The 20,751-nt window shown below is 39.3% G+C and overlaps 1 long non-coding RNA gene across 2 annotated transcripts in view; it reads right to left on the bottom strand.

The window, feature by feature from the left end:
* The window catches only part of LOC125484552, a 105,557-nt gene that overhangs the window by 27,585 nt on the left and 57,221 nt on the right, over positions 1 to 20,751 (bottom strand). The window contains exon 4 of one of the 2 annotated variants that reach the window (XR_007263381.1): positions 4,067 to 4,570. The exons of the other annotated variant lie outside the window; for it this stretch is intronic. This is a non-coding gene — a long non-coding RNA (uncharacterized LOC125484552). Of the gene's footprint in view, positions 1 to 4,066; positions 4,571 to 20,751 lie in introns of those variants that run through there. 2 annotated transcript variants of the gene reach the window in all.

Below are 20,751 nucleotides of genomic sequence, written 5' to 3'. Positions count from 1 at the left end.
CCTGCTGAGCTTTTAAGCATCTTCCCCGCACAGTTACTCAGCAACATTTGATAAAACATTACAGAACAGGCTTGAAAAGGAGTATATTGCTACCCTTGACACAAGGTTAGTGCATTATTTGAATATCCTACTTATTGGAGAATTATGTAGAACACTAATTAAATGTATTGGTTTTCAGCTCCAGGGCATGGAGCCAATTGTCTAGGATTAATGGAATTAAAGCTTTTTTTCTGATAGAAAGGAATATTTTCTGCAAGACTAATTAGTTAAAGTCCACTAAAAGAACACACTTAGGTTGGATACCGTAATGGTGGCACACTGTACAGTCAAACAATTACAATATGTAATTAATACATCATTTAACTGAAGAAAATGTGGCACTTCTGGTCATGAACAAAATTATTGCCTGTTTTAATATAAAATTAAAAGATAAGCTAACTGTTTAGTTCATAAGTAATGCAATAAATAATAGAAAACCATGTAATAACTGTTTCTAATGATTAACTGTTTCAATGATAGTTTTCAATTCAGCTACAGAAAAATAGTTGATCTTCGTGTTACACAGGGAGGGTGATTTGGGTTAACTTATTAATTACTTGACTGGGTAAATATAAAGGGAACATGAGTGGGAGCAGCTCTTTTGGCACGGTGATAGTATCCCAATCCCTGAACTGAGAAATCCAGGTCCAAGTCTTACCTGCTCTAGAGGTGTGTAATAACCTCCCTGAGTAGGTTGATCAGAAAAATATGTTAAACAAAACTTATCTACCAAGACAGGTGTCTTGGCTTCTGTCTCATCGATTTGCTTGGACCCTGAATTGACACTGGAAATTCAAATATATTTTGCAAGTATAGTATTACCTTCATTTAGGCATGCAGCACTAACTGGCAAAAAATAAAATAATTCTTTCCATATCTGAGTCCCTGCATTACTGTTTTATTGTTACAGTGGTTAAAATACAGTAACTCAAGCTTAGTTGGCTGCTTTCTGAGAGTGCACTCAAACCTTTGATCTGGCTGAAGCTTGGATTAAAATCATTACCGATTCAGCAACTCTGTTGCAACAAATAAACTCTTCTTAATGTTTCTCCATATTTAATTGTTCAAATTTGTAATCCAACCTGTGGAATTACTAAGATCTGTCTTGTTATGATTCATTTCTTCCTTGGGCAGGAGTGTGGTGAATAAAGTGTGGTGATATAATTGTATTTAGGGATAGAAGTCCCAGGCTTAATTTCTATTCAGCATTAGTTTTGATGATTTTAGCTGGGGCTACAGTATGGTTTCTAAAACCAGTCTCATCAATCTTGGTTTAAGGAATGAAAAGCTAGCCTTTGTGCTTTTGAAATTCATGCACCAGGTTTAACACCCAAAAACAATAATCAAATCTACTGGCCTTGCCATGGGAGCATCCATGATGCTGAGAATGTTGTGGATCGCACATTTAGCAAGGTGGTCACACCACAGGTGAGTGCTGCACAGGCACAAAGGGCATGGGTGTTACCTCTCTGATGCCAGGATCAGAAATGTCATGGAGCGGCTGCAGGACATTCTGAAGCAGGAGGTGATCAGCCAGTGGTCGCAGTACGTATAGATACCAACATCATAAGTAAACAAAGGGATGAGATCTGAAAGCTGAATATAGGAAGTTCTGAGCTCAATTAAAATGCAGGACCTCAAAATGTAATAAACTCTGGATTACTCCCAATGCCATGTGCAAGCAATAGCGAAAATAAGAGGATAGATCAGATGAACATGTGTCTGGATAAATGATGTACCAGGGAGGGGCTTAGATCCTTGAGGCGTTGGAACAGTTTCTGGGGAAGATGAGATCTGTGCAAGCCTAATTGGTCTCAACTCGGCAGAGTTGGAACAAACATCCTCATGTGGGCTTTTGCTAGTTCCACTGGTGAGTTTTAAACTAGTATGGCAGAGGGATGGGAATCAAAATGTCAGCCTAAATGGGTCAGATTCAGGTTAGGGAATGGGATATTAGTTAGTGATATATTCAGTGAGTCAGAAAGACAAATGAACTGAGGATTAAAAAGCATCCAGCAAAGGAAATTGACAGCGTTGAGCTGTTTATATTTCAATGCAAAGAATATGATAAACAAAGCAGATGAACTAAGGGCACAGATAGACACATGGCAGCATGATGTCATTGCTATAATGGAAACCTGGCTAAAGAAGGGGCAAAACTGGCAGCTCACTGTCGCTTGATATACAGTTTTCATGCAGGATAGAGTGGGTGCCAAAAAGGAGGCAAAATAGCAGTATTGGTTAAGGAATCAATTACAGATGAGAGAAAGGATGACTAAACGGGTAAACAAATGAGGCTTTACGCTTTGAGCTTAGGAATAAAAAAAAAGGCAGTCACACTACGAGATCAAGTAAGAAAAGAAATAAGGAAATCAAAGAGAGGTATGAAGAAATATTAGCAAGCAAGATATTGGAAACCCAAAGGTAGTTAAGGAAAAAGTAGGATCCACCAGAGATTAAGAAGGAAACTTGTGTGAAGATGCAGAGAATATAGGAAGAATGTTAAATGATTTTTTTGTCTCCATATTCACAAATGAAAATGATGATGTGGATATAGTAATACAAGAAGAGCGGTGTGAAATATTGGAAAATGTTCATAACAAGAGGGGAAGTGTTAGATGAGTTGGAATCCTTGAACATGGAAGATTGCCAGAGCTGGATTGATTGTTCCTTAGGATACTGAAAGGTCAAGAAGGAAATAGCAAATGCTCTGAAAATTATTTTCACTAGACACAGGTCAGGTGTTGGAGGACTAGAGGAGCACAAATGTGGTTCCGTAGTTTAAAAAGGAATGAAGAAAATGCCAAACAATTATAGGTCAGTCAGTCTTACTTCAGTAGTAGGAAAATTATTAGATTCAATCCTGAAAGATTGATTAGCTGTCACCTTGAAAGTCCCGCACTAGTTAGGGATAGTCAGCATGGCTTTATTAAGGATGGTCATGCCTTACAAATTCGAATGAGTTCTTTATGGAAGTGACAAAGAGGTCGATGAGGGTAATACGGTAGATATTGTCTACATGGATTTGAGTAAGGCATTTGACAAGGTTCCCACATGGCAGACTAGTCAAAAAAGTAAAAGCCTGTGGTATACAGGTAAACATGTCAAATCAGTTCCAAGTTGGCCTTGTAACAAAAGACAAAGCGTAAAGGTCAATGGTTGCCCTTGTGAAGAGAAAGCTGTCAAGGGTGGTGTTTTGCAGGGCTCAGTGTTGGGATTCCTGCTATTTGTTTCATACATTAATAATTTGGATTGAATGTGGAAGAGACACTGTTGGGAAATTTGCAGATGACACATAAATGAACCATGTAGTGAACTATATAGAGGATGGCTGTAAGCTCCAAATTGTTGTAGATGAATTGGTGTAGTGGGCAGGAAAGCGGCAGATGGAGTTCAACTCTGATAAGTGCAAGGTAATGCATTTAGGGAGGCCAAACAGTAAACAATAAATGGGAATACACTGAGAGGAATTGATGAAGTGTGCAAGTGGACAGTTCCCTAACGGTAGCAGTACAGGTAGGCAAGGTTTTAAAGAAGGCAGCATATGGAATGCTCTCCTTCACTGGCAAAGGTATAGATTACAAAAGTTGGTATATAATGATGAAGCTGTATAAGACACTGGTGAGGCCACAACTGGAGTATTGTGTGCAGTTCTGGTCCTCACATTACAGGAAGGACATAATTGCTCTGGGGAGAGTGCAGAGAAGATTTACTAGGATGTTGCCAGGGCTGGAAAATTGTAGCTATTAGGAGAGATTGGAGAGGTGGTACTGATTTCCTTGGAACAGAGAAGACTGAGGGGTGATATGATAGAGGTTTACAAAATTGTGAGTGGTGCAGCTAGAGTAATAAGAGTAACCTGCTTCCCTTGGCAGAGAGTTCAAAAACCAGGAGTTATAGATTGAAACTAAGTGGCAGAAGGATTAGAGGGCTGCAAGAAAAAAAATGTTTTCTTAATGCAGAAAGTCGTGGGTGGCTGGAATGTGCTGCCTGAGTTGGTGGTAGAGGCAGAGACACTAAGCTATTTGAAAAAGTACCTGTATCTGCACCTAAGTGCTGTAAGCAGCAGGGTTATGGGCCATGTGGAGGAAGACAGCGTTAGAAAGGACATCTGGGTTTCATTGGGTCAGCATGGTCAAGGTGGGCAAAAAAGGCTTCCTTCTGTATTGTATCATTTCTATGGTTCTCTGGAGAGAACAAGAGATAGCCCTCTTACTCTCAATCTATCTGGCTTCCTCTTACTTTCGGGCTCTCTCGATCTATCTGACACCTTCTCACGCTTGCACTGGCTTCTTGACATTCTCTTCTGCTCGCTCTCTCTCCATCTCGCTTTCTCTCTCATTCTGGCTGCCGCTCTCTGTGGTTTCCTCTGTCGCTCCAGCTCCCACACCAAGTGTACTCAATCCAGTCTTCACTCCTCTGGTATTTATTTGGAAGCTTCCGTTCCAATTGTGTGCGATCAAATAAGGCTCCCTCCTGTGTTGTATCATTTCTATGGCTCTATGGATAGATAGGCTATTAAAAAAATATCCTGGATGGAGAGAGAGAGAGTGCATGTGAGAACATGAGAGAGAGGGAGAGAGTGAGAGAAAGACAGACATAGTGCAAGGAGACAAAATTGGGATCATTCTTGAGATCCCAGCTGATATTATTACCAGTCAAGTCAGATGCCAGACAGGATCCTGAGTTGATAGATCATATTTTAATTTGTTTTGGTTTTAATAAAGTGTTCTCTTGTTAAAACATAGGCATGAGACACTGCTTATTATGTTTAAAAAATTTAAACAAAAGAAAATAAGATAAAATAGAATAAATCAAACTTTCTATTTATAATACAAGTATAAAGATTTTTAAACACAGTAAATGTTCCATCCCATTAATCCGCAATTTTAATTAAAAAGAAATAAAAAGTCTTTATATAGTACTCAAAACATATCGCTAGTAAATTACACAAAATACTACTTGTATAAAACTCACACCCAAATTCCTTGGTAGGTTTAAGTTGCTGGAACTGGAGATAGTCAAGTCTATGATAGCTCCATGAAAAAGCTTTGATGCACTCTGCTTACAGTAATCTCTTTAGTATTTTATCCCAAACTTGTGATTTGAGAATAATACCAACTTCTCACTCTCAGTGAATCTGGAGCGTATATTCGTACAGCCAATTTTATCCAAGGAATTCACAGGACTGATCCACTCTAGAGTTAAAAATGCAACCCATATGTCCTCCTTTATAAAGCATGGGTGTTTCCCTTAAGTTTCAAAATCAGGTCCAGAAGTCTCTAACAAACTGTACGACCTTATTGTTTACTTTTGTTGGGTCACAAAATAATCTAAAATAAAAGAAAGTACATTAGTGGCACTTAAAACCCATTCACTCTAAAGCTAGGTCCCAAAGCTGTTTCCACAATAAATCAACATGGCTACAGAAATACTTAAAAGTTAATTTTTAACTTCAGACACACAGAAAACCAACAAGTTAACTAACTCAAAAACTAGAAACCCACAGTTTACACCACACCATGGAGATTTAAGGACATTGGAAGTTTTGTTCTGGAGTGGCTAGGAGATGTAAATCATTGGAAAGAACCATGCTGCTGAAGGTTGGTTCCCGATTTCTTGAGACAGAAGGAGCTGTCACTGCACATTATGACTCAAGGAACCAGGGAGAACCACGTACTTTGGAAGCGTGGGTTAATTTTGAGCTGGTTCTTGTAGACATTTGCACAGTTGCAGTGTTTAAGGGCAACATGGGGTTTTTGAATGTGTCAAAACACCAACAAGGGATGTACTTTCTGTAACTTTTTAAATTAGTTGGCAACTAAGTAATGTTTAGTCAATGTTGATTTTAGTTTGTTTACTACAGTAAACTATAAAAACATGAAATTTTCTCATGTCTACTTTCAAATCTCTTTTTTAAAAGGCATCCATATCCAATAAGATCAATGTCCTGTTTAAAAAAACATGAAATGCGATGGAGTTAAAATTTCATTATATTCAATTCCTCCCCTCTGCCATTTGGAAACGCAACTTCAGTAGACATTGGGGCCAGTGAGTATAAACCAGGAAGCGTAAATTTGAATACTGAATTCAATCTCAAAATACATTTCCAACAACAAAAATAGGGTTAAAAAAATTTCAACTAATGATATAGGTAAAAAAAAAAGAGGTCCTGAAAGCAGAATATAGACAACAAGGAAGGAAGTTGAAATGAAGGACCTCCAAAAGGTAGTTACCTCAGGATTACTACCAGTGCCACAAGCTACTACCAGTGCCACTCTCTGAATGACAAAGGTACCCCTCAGGTCCTTTTGAAATCTTTTCCCTCTCACCTTAAATCTATGCCCTCTAGGTTTGGACTCCCCCACCCTGGGAAAAAGACTTTGGTATTCACCCTACCAATCCCCCTCGTGATTTTATAAACCTCTATAAGGACACCCCTCAGCCTCCAATGCTCTGGGAAAAAAAGCCCCAACCTATTCAGCCTCTCCCTGTGACTCAAACCTTCCAGTCCTGGCAACATACTTGTATATTGTTTCTGCACCCTCTCAAGTTTAACAACATCCCTCCTATAGAAGGGCAACTGGAATTATAAACAGTATTCTAAAAGTGGCCTCACAAACTCTCTGTTCAACAGCCACATGACATCCCAATTCCTACACGCAATGTTCTGACTGATAAAGACATACATGCCAAATTACTTCTTCACCACCTTTTCCACCTGCAATTCTACTTTCCAGGAACTATGAACTTGCACCCCAAGGTCTTTTTGTTCGGCAAAACTCACAGGGCCCTACCATTAACTGTATAAGTCCTGCCCTGGTTTGCATTATCAACACCTCACATATATGTCAATTAAACTCTAGTCTTGTAAATTTTTTCTGTTCTTTTAGGGAATGGTGGGTTCATATGAGGGTGGGAAGATCATTTCAACTGAAATGAAGCCTCACAAATTGATCCCACTTGCTCTATTTAGTTATAGATTGTACATGTTGTGTTCTTCCAGCTTTATCTTCCTCCTCTGCCTTTCATATTTTACAGGTCACTCCATGCCCTGACATAGTTCATTATCTTGGATAGGTACTGGACGTTTGGTGCTTGTGCTGCGGATGCTGTAAGCAGATTTACTGACCATTTTATTCCCTGAGAGCTGCTATTTTTCTGGGATTGAGATAGCCCATCACTCCTGTTGCTTTGCTTCACTTGGTTGCCATCAGGGCGCCCTGTGTCATTGAGCTTTTACAGAATGGCTGGAGGCTTTTTGGCCCATTGTGCCCATGCTGGTCACCAAATATCTGTCCATTCTAAACATATTTTCTAGCACTTGGCCTGTAGTCTTGTTATTATGGTGTTTCAAGTGCTCACTTAAATAGTTCTTCAATGTTTCGAGGATTCCTGCCTCTACCACCCTTTCATGCAGTGAGTTCCAAGTACTCACAATACTACGGCCAAAAAAAATCCTCAAATCCCACTTTAAACCTTGTGTTCCTTACTTTAAAATGTGCTCCCTAGTATTGATCGTCCAGTATGAGAAAACATTTCTTTATATCCTGTATGTCCCCCTCAGAAATGTTATACACCTCAGATACCTCTGCCCCAGCCTTCTTTGCTCTAAAGAAAATAACCCCAACTGATCCAGTCTCTCTTCATAACTGAATCACTCCAGACTAGGCAACATCCTGGTGAACTATTTCTTCACCTTCTCCATTAAAATGATATCTTTCCTGTAGTGTGGTGACCCGAACTGCACACAACTCCAGCAGTGACCTAACTAATGTTATAAATAGTTTTTGTATAAAAATTTAATCACTATCCATATTTCTCTTGCATTCAATGTCTCAACTAATAAGAGAAAGTATACTTTATGCCTTCTTAACCACCCTCTCTACCCGGCCTGTTGCCTTCAAGGATTTTTGGACATGCACACCATGGTACTTTCTAGAGTCCCACCATTCAACATGTACTTCCTTGCTTTGTGGTCCTCCCAAAATACATCACCACACAGTTTTCAGGTTTAAATTCCATTTGCCACTGTTCAGCCCATCTATATCATTATGTAGTCTAAGGCCTTTAGATCGCTATTTACAGTACCAACAATTTTCATGTCATCTGCAAACTTACTGAACATATCTCCTATATTAATCTCTAAATCATAAATGTACACAAACAGTAAGAAATCCAGCAGCAAGCACTACTCCAGTTGCAGAAACACCCTTCAACCATCACTCTCTGCTTGTTAACACTAAATCAATTTTGGATCCAACTTGCCAAATTGCCCTGGATCCCATGGGGTCTTTGCTTCTTAACCTGTCTTTTTGACGGAAGTTGGCCTCACTCTAAGTGACTGTGACAGAACCCGAACTGAGCCCAGCATCAAATTATAACAGCGCCTGTTTTATTTCCCTGGCGTTCTACGCATTCATGAATGGACCAAATAACTTCTTCCAGTTTTGATACAGTGTGAAGCTGGAGGAACACAGCAGGTCAGGTAACATCAGAGGTCTCCCTTGCACAGACCAAAGGATCCTTTATTAGCCCTTTCACACAGCTTCCTTCAGTTTAATTTCTAAGTATACTGTTGTCACTGTTGCTGCCACAACAAATTACCCAATGCTTTTATTTCATCCATTTCCCTCTGTCAGATAAATATACTGATGCAGATCTGCAGAGGTACAATAATCAAAGTTATAATAATTGCCATTTCAAAAAGGCAGAAATAATGAAAAGCTAAAGTTAACACCTCAGTTTGTTCGGAATTTGATCACTTTTCATTTAAACAGGGCACATTTTAATCAACCAGTTCAGATGTTATAACATGCCCTGAAGAGCCTTCTAGCTCAAAGTCAAGAACATGAGCATTGCACAATAAGAGTGCCCCTCAGGGCACAGACTCTGATCTCACTAAACAATACTTGATTATGCTTACAAGCATAAAATGAGTTGTCACATTATTTTTAAATCTATAGAAGATCTGGTTTCATCCCAGATACTCTAACTTCATTAGAGGGAGTGATTTGATGTCTGCTGTTTGAACTGAGATGAAAAAAAGATGATTCAGATGAGCTACTTATAATATGTATATCAGAGAGGAGGCAGTGGAGGTCCTGTTAGGCCTTTCATTCCAGTTGACATATGAAAAGCTGTTTAAATGCTCAAAAACACATCTGCCTCTTTAGTTATAACAAGGTGTGGAGCTGGATGAACACAAGCAGCACCAGAGGAGCAGGAAAGCTGACGTTTCGGGTCTAGACCCTTCTTCACTGTGCTGCCTCTATAGTTGTTGAGATTTCCCCTAATGGTTTGACCACACTGCAAAATGAATGGATAAACAGTACTTGAGTGTATTCAGCAGCAAGCATCTTGCCAATCACCAATGATTTATCTGATTGCAATGATTTTGTATCCAAGAAGAATGTACATTCCCACAGTAACCATCAGTTTACATGGTTAAAGTCTCAATACTCCCTCTGCAGTGTAATGAAGGAACTACAATCTGAACCAGAAGACCAACATCTGTAATGACATCTGTAATGTCATTCTAGCAACTGCCTTTCTATTGGCCACTAACCACCCATGCAGTCCCAACATCTGAAGCCTTGTTCTATGTTAGGAAAGTCCTGGGCCTGTGTCACATTTAATCCTGAGAAATATTTCTGACTGCAAATCTGCATAATCCGTAACATAATCTATTTCCAACCATATACCTTAGTTCATGTTCCCTTAAACCCGTAACCACACTTCCCCCACCCCCTGAAGACTTGACTATTCCAACTCCTCTTTGGTCTCCAATGTTCCAACTTTTTACAACATTCAGAATTGCGCAGCCTGTGGCCTGACTCCAAAAAATCTCACTCATTGATATTCAGGTGCTCATTCGTTGGCCCTCAATAAGGTAATGCCTTGATTTTTGAATTCTTATGCTTTTGAAACCCTCTCCAATAGCCACCTTTCCAAACCCCACCAGGCCCACTCATCTCTTTGATACCTGCATGCTTCCATTTCCTGATTTTGTGTGTAGCTCAATTTTAATCACTTTATCATGGGAGCTCTAAAATGCTGTCCTCTCAAAGTCTTGCTTTTTCTCTAATATACTCCTCAAACTCTATTTCATTAACAAATTTGAATCATCTTTCCTATATCCCCTACGTGACTCAGTGTTGAATTCTATTTGGGAAAATACTTTGAAACACATTAGTGGCTTTATTGAAGTAAAGGCACAATATAAAGTTCAAGTATTTTGATGCTTTTCTAAGAATGCATTTGCCATTAATTTTTCTTTGCTGTTAAAAATGTAATGAAAACCTAAAGAATTAAGGTTACCACAATGTTACGTGTGCAACTTCTTTTTATTCATTCATGGGATGAGGGCGTCACTGGCTTGGCCAGCATTTTTTGCCCATTCGTAATTGCCCAGAGGGCAGTTGAGAGTCAACCAAATTGCTATAGGTCTGGATTCACATGTAGACCAGACCAGGTAAGGATGGCAGATTGCTTTCCCTAACAGAAGTTGGTGAACCAGACAGGTTTTTTCAACAATTGACAGTGGACTCATGATCATTGTTAGACTTTTAATTCCAGATTTTTATTAAATGCAAATTCTACCATCTGTTGCAGTGGGGTTTGAACCTGGGTCCTCAGAACATTACCTGGGTCTCTAAGTTAATAGGCTAGTGATAATACCACTAGACTATTTCCTCCCCGGATTTGTGTTTTACTCTGTTTAAATTTTACACAACAGTGGGCACTTGGTCTGTAGGAAGTTAAACACAGAATAAGATATTCCTAAATTCTCTACAGCTTCTACTACATCATGTACCATTCCATTCATGAATGATAGCTACTGGCCCATCAGTTTTCTTTTTATTCCATTGATTGTTTAATAGCAGCATTTTCATAGAAATAACAGCTAGCATTGAAAATCCCCAAGATCTTGCTGAAGTACCTCAGCATACATGTATAGATTCTTTTGTTTCCTTGTTGAAAATAGCAATCAATATTGAAGATGGTTTATGCTGGCACTGATTTTTGAGAACAATTAATAAAGATGACAGTAAGTTCTTAGCAATTGTCTGTCTGTCTTGGTTCTGTCTCTTTCTGAAAAGATGCTAAGGAAAGTATTTCTGGCTTGAATCCATTGTGTATAAATTCAGTTATCTGTGACTCTGCTTCACTCAATGTACAATGATAACTTTTGCTGCATCAAAGTCTCCTTTATTGTGCCTTTTTTAAGTAGAATGAAGTACCAATGTTGTTCAAGCCTTCTTATATAGAGGACTCTGCAGTTATATTACCTGTTGGAATGCTGTTTCAGTCTATTGGTAGTGAATGAGATGCATCAGGTTTTGCTCCAATACCCTGCTTGTACCAATTGAAATCTTGCTCATTAGATTATCTTAAGGAGCCAGTTAGAGTGGGTGGCTAAGAATTTGGCATAGCCTTACCTCGAAAGCATGAATTCGATCCCCATATTGGCTGAGGTAGTCTTTGGGCCCTACCTTCTTATCTTGCCCCAATAATGATATCATGACAAAGCCATGATTAACAACATTTGGTAAGACGCAGAAAATGAACTGAAGAGAAACACCTGTACTGCTCATCCACTGTAGGTACAAAGTAACCCAGTAACTTTGATTCCTCCTTGCCGTTGAGATCATTGAGAAGCAGCAGAGAAAGCGGGGGCATTGGTATGTACCCTTCCTCTACTATAATTACATTTCTTCACGTAGGTTCAGTGTAAAAAGTGTGACCTTAAAAATTTCACTTACAGTTTTTCTCCGCTGCTACAACAATGACTACTTGAAGAGCAGATTTAGAAAACACTAATTGTTCCCATTAATTATCATATGCTTTTCTCTGCATGAATCCAGTAGCCTTGGGTTATGGGTGTCACTCGAGCATCCAGGAAAAAAAAGGTGCAGATCTGAAGTAATTATTTTGTGGATAGGAATGTTGTATAACAATTAGCATATTTAACATGAGAGAAACTACGTGGTTCTTTTAGTGGTTTTTACAAAACAGGAGAAAGTACCGTTATACAGAAATTACTCTTCACAGAACTGCATTGTTATTTTGCAGATGGTGGCCATTCATTCCACCGTAACAACACTGGTTCCATCACCTACTCTTTCCTAATGTTCCAATAAACGGAATATAGCAAAGAGACTAATTATTTCAATCTTAGCTAAAAATCATCAAACAGCGACAATCAATACTGTGTCTTATATGGAATAAAGCATCCCAAGGTCCTTCACATGAGTGTTGTCAAAATTTGAGAAAATGTTGTCAAAATGTAAGAAGGTAAATACACAGATGACCAAAGGCCTTATATAGTCTCTTAAAGGAGTAAAGACAGATAATGAGATTGATAGTAGTGGGCATTTGAGAACTTAGGACCTTGGCAGCTGATGGCTCAACTGCCAGTATAAAAGCAATAGAAAGTGGCAATCCACAGGACTGAAATGTCTGAAATATAATGTCCCTTATGGTGGCCAGAGTTGAGTCACTAGATGCAGCATGAAAATGTACTGATAGTTAGACACCCTTGAAGAAATATAAATGTTATCTGGGGAGAGTGGGGCAAAAAAGCAGTGAAAAGATGGGAATAACTGAGCAAAGGTCACTCTGTGGGCCATGGAACATCTTAAAAGCTAGATCCCAGAACCTATTGAGAGGCTCACAACTTTCAATGGGAGGTCTCATCCCCAACTTCTGTGTGGATCAAATGAGTATGGAGCTAGAAAGTGGTTGGGCGCCTGTTGGGCAGCATTTCTGCAACTTTTCAGCCATGAACAAAATGATGTGGAAGCAGGAAGAAAGATGTATGTGTTTTATGTCTTTTTGTTTTTCTGTAATTCCTCCCTATTTATTCTAGATGCCTCAAGATTTTGGACACACACGCACACACACTCACAGAATTAAACACAATACATTAGATGAGAGTGATACACTATTTTATAAAAGTTTGCCATAACTTCTTTGTTTTTGTATTCCATGCCTCAACTGGCGAAGCTAAGCATTCTAATCTTTTTCTGTTTTCTCAGCCTGTCCTGTCACTATCAACAATAGGTATACGTAAACCATCAGGTCTCTCTGTATACCTTTTGTAGAATTGTATCCTTTTTCTTACATAACAACATAAATTTACTAACAAGAGATGGTCATTCAGCCATTTAGCCTGCTACATCATTCAATGAAGTCAATTATTTGATCGTGGCTTCAATAGCACTTTCCTTGTCTGTCCTTCATAATCATGATTCCCTTGATAATCATCTGTCTAACTAACTTTGCCTCAAAAATACTCAATGTTGCAACCTTTAATGTTGTCAATGGAAGAGATAGTTCCAAAGGCTAAAGGTTCAGAAGAAGTTCCTCCTTGACTCAACCTTAAACGTGAGACCATTACTTTATGTCTCCTAGTTCTAGATGTCCCCAAGGGTGAACACGTCCTTTCAGCATCTAGCCAGTCAATCTCACTCAGAATCTCCTATGTTGCAATTAGATCACCACTTATTTTTTACTAAACTCCAATGAGAATATGCCCAACAACATTTCATCTTAAGACAACCTCTTCATCCCAGAGAGTCAAGCTAGTGATCCTTCTTAGAACTGCTTCCAATCCTTTCTTAACTAACATTTGCCTTCCTAATCAATTGCTATACCTGCATTCTAATGTTTTCTGATTCATTGACAAGGGCACCCCTTTCCCTCTGTACTGTAATATTCTGCAGCCTATTTCCATTTAAATAGTGCATCGATAAAAGAATCCAAGACATCAAAACTTCTCATTTTGGACTCATGAGGATGAGGACACAAGAAACAAACTTAAACAAGGAACACCAATTAATGCAGCATGTGTATAATCCAATACATCACACCAGGAGTACTGTGAACAACATTGGATTCTACATTCAAAGAACAGTACATTCACATGTAAGGTGGTACAATGGAGATTTATTAAATTGGTCCCTGGGATGAGGGATTTGTCCTGAAATGAGAATCTGAGAAAATTGGGTCCATGTTCCCTGGAGATTTGAAGGACTCAAGACAATTATTTTGAAACATACAAAATTTTGACTGAGATTGACGGGATAGAAATGAGAAATTGATTCTGCTGGTTGGAAAATCTAAAGTACAGGGGCGGAGTCTTGGACTCTAAAGAACCTATCATTTAGGACTAAGATGAGGAAATATTACCTCACTCAAAGGGATGTGAATTCATGGCAATTCTCAACTCCAGATGATCCAGCTTTGAATACATTTAATACTTGTGCTAACAAAACTCTGCCTACTAAAGGAAGCAAGGGGATTGAGGAAAAAAAAATAGCATATAGTCTGTTCCTTCCCCTATTTCTTGCATTCTCATGCCATGTGACATTTTCAATTGGTGTTCCAAATTTTATAATTAGAAATTGCACACACAAGTCACAGTCACTAATATATATCAAGAAAAGCACCGATCCTTGCATAGACTCACTTTATATCTTGCACCAGTTTGGAAAAAAAAACTATCCATCACTATTACTGTCTGTGTTCTTTCACTCAACCAACTGCATTTTCATACTGCCCCTTTTATTCCACAGGCTTCAGGTTCATCAATAAACCTATTTTGGAGCACCTTGACAAACACCTTTTATAAGTCCATATTTACCACATCGACCACATTGCCCTTATCGACCCTACCTATTAGCTCATCAAAACTTTTAAATCAAGTTAGTTAATCATAATTTTCATTTAACAATTGTGAATTAGCTTTCCTTACTCTATCCTCATTTGTCCAAGTGGCTGTTAAATTTATCCTGGATTCTCATTTCTGTTACTTTTTCCATGGAACGTAACCCTGTTTCTGATCAGCGAATTGGACCGAGGCATTGATATCTTTGTGGTTAGGTGACACATGACCTCCCTAAAAAAGGCTTGTGAAAGATGATGGACTTCGATTCCAGAAATGGCTGTTTTGTCTACTGCAGAGTCCTTCTAGGGGAAGAGGAAATCTTGTGTCAATACCACCCCACCCAGAAAGACATCTAGGATGCTGCCCGGAAAACAGGTACAAATTTCCTCCTGTCTGCCATGTTTGGGGCAAATGACATCACTGGATTGACAAAGTTTGTCTGGAGATGTAATGGGCTTTTAAAGATGGAGCAGATACAAGTGAATTCCAGAATATCTGGTGTGTGGTGAATTGTTCTGGGAATGATGCATGATAGAATGAAAGTAAATCAGAGGTGAGCAATCTGGCATAGGGAAGTGGTAGGTAATTAATAAAACAAGCTTGTTAAGATATGGCAAAAAGCTTGCCAGGCCTATGATGAGAAATCCACCAAAAATCTCTATGCAACTTGGACTAATATTCAGCCCATGATAGTCACTTGCAAGGAAGCAGGGTAAATGATAGAAGTACATTTTGGAAACTTTAGTTTCAGAATATACACTTGTAGACCTCCAAAGATGTACCTAAACAATAATGGCATGGTAGATGTGGCTATATTTCTTTTTAAAGTTTTCTGAGGGTAGCTCATTGTGTACCCCCTGCTTTCCTCTTCCATGGATGGTGCCCACTTCTTCCAAAAGAGCAGCTAGCAACCCAGAACATTCAGCACTCATATTCCCACCTGCCAACTTAAATTGAACAGAACTTCAGGAGACAACTTCCTCATTCCCTGCTTTTAGGAAGGTTTCAAGATTTCACAAACTTTGGAACTTACATAGGCCATGGTTGTCGAGATCTATATTTGTCCCCAGTGTTGATTATGGCCAAAAGATGAGGAGATTACATTCTTCATTCTTTGCTTCGGCAAGCAGGATTGCTTCCTGAACAGTCTCCTGCTAAGAGTTGTAATCCCCCTTCTCATGAATTGTCTTCCATTAGCTGGTAATTAGGAATTGTGATTGATAGAGCTTGATAGGTAGATGATTGGTATACATTACATTTGATGAAATGTAGCATTTGAAAATGCACTCACTGATCAGAGCTACTTGAGCTTTTTGCAGAAATGTAAGTTTTGGGGCTCGACCATGGCATCTAATTTCATGGGTATCTGCTCCCATTATTGTGACAAAGACACATGTGGATAGATGCTATTTCTCCTCCTGCCCACGTCCTTCATCAGGGCTTACGATGCAGTGTCAGAACTCCACTTTCTCCCATGTTGTTTCACGACTAACGTTCTTTAAATCAAAATTAATTTATACTTATAGAATCGCTACAGTGTGGAAACAGGCCATTCAACCCATATCAACACCCCATAGAGCAACCCATCCCCTACCCCATCCCTGCATTTCCCACTATGGGCAATTTAGCACAACCAATCCACCTAACCTTCACATCTTTCGACTGTGGGAGGAAACCAGAGAACCTGAAGGAAACCCAAACAGACATGGGAGAAAGTGCAAACTCCACACAGACAGACAGTCACCTGACGCTGGAATCAAACCCTGGTCCCTGGCACTGTCAGGCAACAGTGCTAACCAATCAGCCACCCTGCTGTCCCAAATTATTGAATCTGTCCAGCTAAAGTACATTTTCCTTTCAAAATGCGCAGGCTGACTTCAAGTAGTTCAATCTAGCTTTAACTCATGCCAGCTCTCACAATTTTGTGTCCCCTACTCTCACATTCAACCAAGCTCAATGGCTTGGCAAAACACCACAGCTATCCCAATTAGATGACAGTGCAAAATTTGTATGCTGCTTACTTTCTAATGATGCTACATCTCAATCCCCATGCCTGTATTGAGGCTATGTCCTATTTCAGGGCTTCAGTCACAAAGAGGATTTTCCAATCACTTCACAGACAGCACAAGCCCCCTGTAAAGTGCACCTGAACTGATTAGATTCTAGATTAGAACAAGTCTTCTCTCAAAAGTGGTCTTATCTGCCCTTTCAGTTGGTGCACCTTACTGACAAATGAATAATGGCACTGCTATCTAGCTATCATTGCAAATTGTTTATACCCATTACCTGCTCATGGTTTTGCTTCTGAGATTGCAGTGCCAATGCAATTGCTGATGTACATCTCTCCAATCCCAAAAATTGATTCCTAGCACTCATTATGTTGTAGAAAAGTACCTCAGTTTATCAGTTTATCAGTCAAGAGCATCCTTCACCCACTGATATTTGAAAAATATATATTATGTTGCAATTTGTCTTGTGCTCCATATGTGCAGATGTTAGGTTAGCCACAGATCGTTCATATGCCACCAAATATATTTCGTGCCAACAGATTAGTTTCTTGTCTAATCACTCGTTTAATAATCTCCTACTTTTTTCCCTCTCGCAAATGTTTCCACTTAATTTGCACAAAATACATTTTTATTGGGAAAAACACCAGATAGTTAGATAAACACCTAATGGGATCAATATAATTCTAAAATGATTGGGAAGCAACTGAAGTTCAATGAGTTCCATCACTATTAAATGGAAAATCAACTATATTAAAATTTAAGATAACAAGGTGTAGAGCTGGTTGAACACAGCAGGCCAAGCAGCATCAGAGGAGCAGGAAAGCTGACAAAACCCTTCTTCAGAAAAATTTAGTTGTAATTTCAGTGACACCTTAGAATGAAAATGATGCACCAACAAACATAGCAACACAGAAATCAGGGCCAGACATTTTCTGCTTCAATTATTAATTAAAACCATAATTTGAGGAAACAGAACAAGTGTTTCAAATTTATTATGGACTGATTAAATATCCAGGTATTTGTTTAAATGAAAGATTAGTACACAACATGCTTTCTGAAAATCAATAAAAATAACATCAAAAATATTGAAAGTGCAGTAAAGTATACATAAAAAAGAACAAAGAACTGCTGATACTAGAAATCCAAAACAAAAACAGAAACTACAAAAGGCTACAAAGGGAGGGGAGGGGGAATAGCCGCCAATCTTTTCATGAGCATGGATAAAAATCTGGAAGCCAAGTTTAAATCCAGCAAGACTCTGGAATTTACAAACTTCAGAACTGGAACAGACAGTATTCATGCAGCCAGGCCTTGGACAATGAACTTTGGTGGTTCAATGGCTATCACTGCTGCCTTTACAGCACCAGAGATCCGGGTACAATTTTTGCCTCGGGTGACTGTCTGTGTGGAGTTTGCACATTCTCCCCGTGTCTGCATGGGTTTCCTTCGGGTGCTCCGGTTTCCTCCCACAGTCCAAAGATGTGAGGGTTAGGTGGATTGGCCATGCTAAATTGCCCATAGTGTTCAGGGATGTGTAGATTAGGTGGGTTACAGGGTGATGGGTCTGGGTGGGATGCTCTGAAGTTCGGTGTGGACTTGTGGGACCAAAGTGTCTGTTTCCACACTGTAAGGATTCTATGATCTATGATCTATGAGACAATAAAAACTACTGATGCTGGAGTCAGAGATAACACAGTGTGGAGTTGGAGGAACACAGCAGGAAAGCTGACATTTCGGGTCGGGATCCTTCAGCCTGGAACTGTCTGGCTAGGCGCTAATGGCCACAATTTTTCAGAATGAACTGTTGTTTACATCTCAAGTGAATGTCTTTGCGTAGCATTCTTCTAACACACTTAGTGGCAATAGCTCAGCAGGAGGGCAAAGGCATAGTGTGACGAGGTCAGCATTTGACAGTTGAAGGTTCAACGCCCTGTTCTGTGACTTCCAAATGTAGCAAGTTGCTGCCTCATTTGCTCTTCCTGCCACCACCTAATGCTAGTATTGGCACAGGCCACAGAGTCTTCAAATAGGTTGTGAAGACGGGGATTGAGAAAACCTAGCGCCCTAGCTCTCTCTGTCTCTGCACCTTCTTCAATGATGTCATGAGAGAGTACCTTCTGCTGACTGCCGAGCTGCCTCGTCTCCAGCTCCTTGCACCTCATAGTGAGCATAATCAGACTGACTGAGAAGACCAGAACCAGCCCTAAACGAGAGGGGGAGCCCAAACCAACCACTGCTGTTCCTGAAATATCAACCAACCCTCAAAAACTAAGCACAAATGTGTCCCAGACTTATTGAATGGGCATTACCAGTCCTTTCAGACAAATAGTTCAAATGGAGTTGTAGGGATCTGTGGAAAGGCTGTAGCGAAGACTCAGAAACACATGTCAGAAGTATATAGCTGGTGTAAATTTGAGAATATTTATTCAGAGATTTAAGACTTTTTACTGCAGAGTCCTATGAATAGTCTGATAGAGTTTGACAGAGTTTAATTAAAGTACAATAGCAGAGTCTGATAATTATTGTTTTTTTTCCTTGATAAGGCATTCAATGCAGTTGCGTTGGGCCTTCCTCTAACTCTTGTTCCCTTTGATTATCTCAGCATGTAAAAATTAAGGGGCTGCTGAAAACTGATCAAGTTTAATCAGGGTACATTTATCCATCATTTTGCTTTACAGCATCTCTCACCCTGAGAAGTATGAAAATTAACTTTTATAGAGAATACCAGTTATTTGGCTTGAAGCAAAATTTAGTTAAAAAGCTCAGCAGTGATAAAATATATTTTATGCAAAGGATTTTATATTGCAGTAAACAGTTGATTTTAACTATATCCCATAACATTTTATAAGAGACCATCTGCCTTATATTAAGATACACTCTTAATATAACGATACATTAAAAGGGGCAAATCCTAATTAATCTCTAAAAGATTAGTTTCTGATTTATTTAATTAACAATGTCAGCTCTTTCCAATACAGGCATCTTTCATGAGAGGACGAAATTCTCCCTGAAGATCATAGGACATTCTACTAGGAGCCTCTCTCCCTCACCCAACTCCTCCCTCTTCCAGCAGCTTGCCCTGCTGTGCCACCATTGCTCATTCTCCCTGCCATGCTGCAGCTCAAGTGGCTTCATACTTTGACATCCATATTGGGGATCAAGTGAGCACAACAAAACCCGTCAAGTCTGATCCAAGACCTTCACCACCCACAACACCATGTAGGTCCTGAAGAAGGATATACCCAAAACGTTGACTTGTCCTTTCCTTCAGATGCTGCCTGGCTTGCTGTGTTCTTCCAGCCTCCTGCTTATCTACCACATAGATTTTAGCAGCTTTATACTGCAGAACAAGACCAAACTCTTCTACCAACCCAGACACAGCTGAAATCAGCCAGCAACTTTGCTGAAACTGGTTGATGGTTATTTTATATAAACTTGGTTGTTTTCTTTTGTTACTGAGTGAAAGTTCAGCTGTTCGAAGTTGAAAAACAATGTCAGCTGAAAATAGTACTGCTGAAATTTGAGCAAAATTTCACGTCAAAGTCTTGAAGTGGCCACACTACTTCACATATTTTCAGCAACATGCTCATTGTATTTTAGCCAAGGTGACGTGAAGAGGTGACACTAGTTTCTATGTCTAAGTAGAAAATTTATTTCCAGTGTTTTTAAAATATCTCTGTACTCTAATGTTTCTAGTTACTTACAAGTCCACTTCAAATTTATTTCTCTTTCTCTGTAACCACACCCAAGCTTAACTAAACAGCACACAGAATGAGTAACAGGCTCACACAAACAAATCAAATTTGAAATAATTGAACAGTTGAATACAATACTTGTGGGTTTTCCAAAATGGATCTGGACTGACTAGCACTTAAGTACACATGCATTCTGAATATCACATAGTGGACTGGCTTCCTAGTAGCTTCAAAAAGAAAAGCATTAGAAAAATATTGCAGATAACAAGGTGTAGAGCTGGATGAACACAGCAGGCCAGGGAGCATCAGAGGAGCAGGAAAGCTGACGTTTCGGGTC

This window comes from Rhincodon typus, chromosome 12, assembly GCF_021869965.1.
Source record: "Rhincodon typus isolate 14 chromosome 12, sRhiTyp1.1, whole genome shotgun sequence".
NCBI classification, from domain to species: domain Eukaryota; kingdom Metazoa; phylum Chordata; class Chondrichthyes; order Orectolobiformes; family Rhincodontidae; genus Rhincodon; species Rhincodon typus.
The sequence above is the reverse complement of the archived record's forward strand: the minus strand, read 5'-3'. Positions and strand labels throughout refer to the sequence as shown.